The sequence below is a fragment of the Nycticebus coucang genome, chromosome 12 (assembly GCF_027406575.1).
Source record: "Nycticebus coucang isolate mNycCou1 chromosome 12, mNycCou1.pri, whole genome shotgun sequence".
NCBI lineage: Eukaryota > Metazoa > Chordata > Mammalia > Primates > Lorisidae > Nycticebus > Nycticebus coucang.
Window position 1 is genome coordinate 71525508 of NC_069791.1, and position 7082 is coordinate 71532589.

At 39.0% G+C, this 7082-nt stretch overlaps 1 pseudogene; it reads right to left on the minus strand.

Annotated features, from left to right (window-relative positions):
* Positions 1-1394: 1394 nt before the first annotated feature.
* Positions 1395-1507, minus strand: LOC128563083 (uncharacterized; annotated as a pseudogene).
* Positions 1508-7082: the final 5575 nt, after the last annotated feature.

Sequence of the window (7082 nt, forward strand, 5' to 3'; positions counted from 1 at the left end):
CCAAGTGAGAGATGGGGGTTCAGAGAACTTCAGTCCTCTGAAATTTAGGCAGCATGAGGACAGGTGGAAGAAACTGTAGAGAGACCTGGTACAAAATGAGAGGGTAGGGAGAAGAAAGAGGACGCACAGGGAACAGACAAGGACACAAGAGCTTTCCCTAGGGACCTGAGTTGGGCAGGCGATGTTTCTGAGTTATTTTGGATCTTGCCTGTGACAGCCTCTGGACAGGGGGGGATTTCCCAGAGAAGGTAGACCACTGGATGGCTAGGCAGGAGGAGAGGTACTACAAGGAAGCAGCCATCAGAGCCCTTGCCATGTATCTCCCAGGCACTCCCCCAAAGTTCCCCAATAATATAAGAATACACATGGGCAATCTGCTGCTTCCAGAAGGCACCACATTGTAGCAGAAACAAGACTGAGCAAAGAGGAAGAAAGGGGATTTGATCCCTTTCCTTAAAGTTTTACCACCCTGAAGCATGCCTGGGGCTCAGGGATGGAGCTTAGAGGTTAGTGACAGCTTTAACTTTGAATAAAGCACAGAGGTTTTTTTTGTGTGTGTGTGTGATTTTTTTTTTTTGGCCGGGGCTGGGTTTGAACCCGCCATCTCCGGCATATGGGACCGGCGCCCTACTCCTTGAGCCACAGGCGCCGCCCAAAAGCACAGAGTTTTAATTTAAATAAATAATTATTTAGCTGGCATGCTGGCTTACATCTGCAATCTCAGAACTTTAGGAGAATGAAATGGAGGATTACTTGAGGCCAGGAGTTCTAGACCAGCCTGGGCAACATAGCAAGACCCTGCTTCTATAAAAAATGAAAAACATTAACCAGGTATGGTGGCACATAACTGAAAACCAGCTACTTGGGAAGATGAAGATGGGAAGATCACTTGAGGCTAGGAGTTCAGGGTTACAGTGAGCTATGATTGTGCTACTGTATTGCAGCCTGGGTGACAGAGGAAGACCCTGTTTCTAATAAAGAAATGAATAAACAAAATAAATAAATAAATAAATAAGATGATTCTTGGAGTTGAAATTGCCCAGGGGACTTATTTTTACCTGAGTTGACTGGAAAGTTATGGGAAATCCTTGAGATTTCATCTAAGGGGTGGGGGAGAATTATTTTTTCCTCATATGGCAAGGAATCCAGCATTCAAGGACTGATGTGCCTGCTCAGAGAACAAGATCCCATTTTCCCTTCCTTTCTTGACATCTTTGAGAATAAAGAAATCAAAAAGAGAAGAAAAGATACAGAAAACTGAGTTTAGTTAAGAGTCCCAGAAAGAGAGGAGAGATGAAGAATGGGATACGGCAATATTTAAAGAGCTAATGGCTGACATTTTTCCCAAACTGACAAAAGATACCAAACCATAGATTTAAGGTTTGATAAAACCAAAGCAGTACAACTAAAAGAAAACTATACCTTTGCAAGTACAGTAAAACTTCTAAAAATCAAATATGAAGAGAAGATTTTACACTTGATCTTAGCCAAAAGGCTAAGAAGTGATTGAAGAGAAGATTTTAAAAGTAGTGGGGGGCAGGAAACGAAAATTACCTTCAAAAATGCAATCATTAGGCCATTGGCTGACTTCTCAAGAGAAATGAAAGTCAAAAAACAATAGAATAATATCTTTAAGGGTTGGGCAAGATGGCTTGTGCCTGTAATCCTAACACTCTGGGAGGCTGAGGTGGGAGGATCCCTTGAGCTCAGGAGTTTGAGACCAGCTTGAGCAAGAGCCAAACCTCATCTCTACTAAAAATAGAAAACTTACCCAGGTATGATGCATGTGCCTGTAGTCCCAGCTACTTGTGAGGCTGAGGTAGGAAGATTGCTTGAGCCCAGGAGTTCAAAGTTGCTGTGAGCTAGGCTGAGGCCAACAGTACTCTAGGCAGGGCAATTGAGACTCTGTCTCAAAAAAACAAAAGTATATATGTATATTCATGTATATGTATATATAATAGTATTTTTAAGGTACTAAAAGAAAATAACAGCTAGCTTAGCTATATGCAGCAAAAATATCTTCCAAGAAGGAAGTAAAATAAATACAGTTTCAAACAAACTAAATGAGATAATTGATTATCATCAGTTCCGCTCTAAAGGGAATACTCAAGTATGTCTTTTAGGTAGAAGAAAAATGACCTAGGTAGAAGGTTGGATATAAATGAAGAGAGCACTGAAAATGGTAAGTAACCGGATAAACTGAATAAACACTGATGGTATAATCTAATGGTATCTTATTGGATTTTAAAATACATATTATAGGGCGGCACCTGTAGCTCAGTGGGTAGGGTGCCGGCCGCATACACCGAGGCTGGCGGGTTTGAAGCTGGCCCAGGCCAGCTAAAACAACAATGACAACTACAACAAAAAAATAGCCAGGCATTGTGGTGGGCGCCTTTAGTCCCAGCTACTTGGGAGGCTGAAGCAAGAGAATCGCTTAAGCCCAAGAGTTTGAGGTTGCTGTGAGTTGTGACACCACAGAACTCTACCCAGGGCAACAGCTTGAGACTCTGTCTCAAAACAAAAACAAAAACAAAAAAACCCCATATTGTATTTATTTTTTTTGAGACAGGGTCTTACTCTGTTACCCAGGCTAGAGTGCTGTGGCATCAGTCTAGCTCACAGGTACCTCAGACTCCTGGGTTCAAGGGATCATCTTGCGTCAGCCTCCTGAGTAGCTGGGACTACAGGAATATGCCACCACACCCAGCTAAATTTTCTATTTTTAGTAGAGATGAAGTCTGGCTCTTGTTCAGTTTGGTCTTGAACTCTTGAGCTCATGGGATCCTCCTGCCTTGGCCTCCCAGAATGCTAGGATTACAGGCATGAGCCACTGGCCCCAGCTGATGTTTTTAAAAAATATATTATATTTAAATATTTATATAATATATAGTTTATAATATATATTTATAATTTATATAATACATAATATATAACACATATATATGCTATAATATGTTGTATATAATTAAATATAAGTCAGGAGATGGGTAAATGAAGTTACAGTGTTCTAAGGTCTTTGCAATATTCCAGTTAAAGAATGTATATCCCAATTAATCTCAGACTTTGGTAAGTCAAGAATGCATGCTTTAATATGTAGGGTAACTATTGAAAGGATTGTGAAAGACTGTATAATTTACAAGATAATAGAGGTGAAAAATATTAAAAATAGTTAAAGTCCCAACTATGACATGGCTTATTTCAAATGTTAATGTTCCACAGTCAATAATCCTGCCTAACATGATCAGGTAAAGTACTGATTGGTTTATGACATTGGACAAGGGTAATACTTGAAAACCCTGTAAAGTGGTCTCTTATCCACTGATCTAACTTCATTCTCATCTGTCTCTGGTGTGAATCCTTTTCTGCAACATCTCCTTATCTCTCAAAGCTTCTATAGCTTTTTCTTAAGCTATTCTCTCAACTCCTTGTGACTCTTCTGAACACACCATGATGCCATCTTTGCCATGGTAACTAGCCTTGAAGATCACTAGAGATTGTATGGTTGGATTCTTGGTTTGGAGTTCTGGGAGAGAAGGAAGATACATTCTAAGTTGATGAAAAATAAAGACAGCATGAAAATACTCTAGAAGAGAGGGGCTTTGTGTTTTTTAGGGAATTCATTTGAAATAACAAATCTCTAGTGCAATGGCAACAAGAAGGCCTGAAGGTCTACAGTCTAGGGCTGGTATGGCAGCTCAACAAAAGCTGCAGGCCACCTTTGTTTCTTTTATCCTTAGGTTTAGTTTTTGTCCTTGTGCTTATTGTCTCAAGGTCACAAGACAGCTGCTGTGCCTCCAGGCATCATGCCTACAATTAAGGAAAGAAGAGAAAAGGACAAAATCTTTGCCAGTTGAGTCTGTTCCTTTAAAAAGAAATCAATGTTATTGAATTATAATTTATGTATAATAAAATGCACCTACAGGATGTCCCTAAATTTGCACATAAAGTCTTCATACATAGGGAAAATAGGAAATTGTAGCTAAATGTATCTTTATTTATAAAATATTCATTACAAAATTTTAGAAAATATTCTCTGTGTTTTTCCTCTTTGTAAAATTTTGTAATGAATACAATAGAACCTCCATAGCTGACCACCTGCCTACATTGACCACCTCCTTAGGTTGATCTAATTTTCATAGACTGGACAAGTACCACATATATATATCAGTACAGTAGGCCAAGTTCCTTATGTTGACCACTTCTGTATGTTGACCAGTTTATTACAGTCCCTTGGGTGGTCAACTTACAGAGGTTCTACCGTTTTGTAAATGAGGGTACATTTAGTCACAATTCTCATTTTTCCTAGGTATGGCAACTTTTTGGTGACTTTTGGAATACTCTGTATTTTAAGTGTTCTTTGATTTTTGAAAAATGTTTAGACTCATAAAGCTACCATTGTACTCAAGAAACACAGTATTTACATCATCAAAAAATCTCCCTCATGTTCCTTTGCAATTAACTCCTTCTCACCCCTGGCCCCAGGAAATCTCTGTTGTACTTTCTGTCACTATAGATTAGTTTTGCCTGTCCTACAGTTTCATATAAATGGATTCTCACAATATTTACTCTTTTGTGGCTGGCTTCTTTCACTCAAATAAGATTTTGGATATTATTCCATGTTGTGTGTATCAATAGTTCATTTCTTTTCATTGCTGAGTAGTATTCCATGTTTGAATATACCATGGTTTGTTTATTTATTCATCTGTTGGTTGACATTTGAGTTGTTTCTAGTTTTTAGCCATTATAAATAAAGCTGCTGGAAATAAAGCTTTGTGTGGACACATGTTTTCATTTCTCTTGAATAAATACCTTGAAGTGGAATTGGTGGATATATGATTTTAGATACAGTAGGCCCTTGGTATCCACAGGTTTCACATCCACAGATACAACTAATTCAAGGATTGAATGTATTTGGGAAAAAAAACAAATAGGAATAACAATGCAACAATAGAAAATAATACAAATAAAAAGCAATACAGTATGAGAATAATTTACATAGCATTTACATTGTATTAGGAATTATAAGTAATCTAGGTATTATAAATAATCTAGAAAAGACTTAAAGTGTGCGGGAGGATGTGCATAGTTTATATAAGGGACTTGGATGTAGGCATCCATGGATTTTGGCATCTGTGGGCTCCTGGGATCAATACACCATGGATACTGAGGGATGACATACATACACACATACATATGTATACATGTGTTATACACACACTTGTCATTCCTGGTTTTCTATTTATACAGCGGATATACAGATTTTGATATTCAAATTAATGTCCTTGATTTGGCCATTGGGAACAATTTCAATATATATATATATTTTTTTTTTTAGAGACAGGGTCTCACTTTGTCACCCTTGGTAGAGTGCTGTGGTGTCACAGCTCACAGCAACCTCCAGCTCTTGGGTTTAGATGATTCTTTTGCCTCAGCCTCCCGAGTAGCTGGGACTCCAGGAGCCCGCCACAACGCTCGGCTATTTTTTTTTGTTTGTTTGTTTGCAATTTGGCCGAGGCCGGGTTTGATCCTGCCACCCTCAGTATATGGAGCCAGCGCCCTACTCACTGAGCCACAGGCGCCCAATTTCAAGATTTTTTTTTTTTTTTTTGCAGGTCTTTTTGAAATCTCTATCCTTCTCAGAGCTCCTCTGTTACCTGTCCCCTGATGGTTATTTTATTAGTATTTCTTCATAACCACCACATATTCTTTTCTGTGTATTAAAAACGATAGTTTCAAAGATCCAAGGGACCTCAAAAAAGTTGGTCCCTTTCACACCTAGAAAAAATTGGGGGGATTTTGCTACCCCTCACCTTTTGGCATAAACCATACACTTAGGTCTTTGGCCCGGGCTTTGGCACTGGGGTAGATGCTGGGTTCCAGAGATGGATCTGCACAGTCACTGGCGGCTGGTATTGACCAGTCCAGGTGGGAAGATCAACCTATAGAGTGCGTTTGACCTTGTCAAGTGCTTTCCCATATGTATATCATCTTATTTTTATTTGAGATTGAAGCTATTACCATAAGGCAAAGTAATGAGTCCTTTTGGGGGGGGGCTGGGTTTGAACCTGCCACCTCCGGTATAAGGGGCCAGCACCCTACTCCTTAAGCCACAGGCACCCCACCCAAAGTAATGAGTCCTTATCTTAATTTAATGATGGGGGGGGGAGGCAAGAACCATAGGCTTTACAACAGCTCCAGTTCTCATTTCTACATGAAAAGATGCCATGTCCCCTCTGTGCATAGAAATGGCTGTGCCTCTTGCCAGCTGTGTCAGATCCAGAGCACCAGCTTCCTCAGCCTTGATATTTACTGTTTTGCACTGGGCGGTATTGTTTGTGTGCTACATCACTTCACCCAAGGGTCTCATTTGTGTTGGGGTTTACTGGACCTAGCCGTAAGTGTGGTATACAGCAGTGCTTATTGAGTGTCAGTCCCATCTTCCTCTCTTCCAACACACAGAAACGAATATACATATTCATTTACTCTATACATATTTAAGTTAATGAATGTTCCCTTAGGCTTGCCCGGGGGGCTTCAGTTTTTGTTTCCAGGTGAGAGAAATAAGAAATGTGAAATGGTTTACATTTCTTGTATATTGTACTATATAAATTTGGGATTATTATTATTATAAATTATTGAAATACTCTGCTTTATGACTTTTCATTTTAATTAGAAGAGGTTGACTTCAGACAACTTAACACCTGGCCTTTGGTTCTGAAGAGAGCAATATGACCTTGGCAGGAGTGAGGGTTTGGATGAAATAAGCGTCATTTTTCTCCTGATTCTGTGACTTGATGCAGTAAAATCTTTCACATGAAAAACTGTAAAGAAATAAATTTGACATATTTCAAATCCTTTCTATAAATCGTTGAAAATATTTAATATAACCGCCCATCATAAAATCTTTAATTTGAGTTGACCCTCTATGGTCCCAATTATTACACATGCCGTTTTTATTACTAAAGAATAAATTGTGGGTTTCCTTTGACCCAAGAGAATAAAAATGCCCTTCAATCACTTCCTCATACAACAAAAAGATTTGAACATATTCAGTTCCATTCTTAAGACAGGAATTTCAC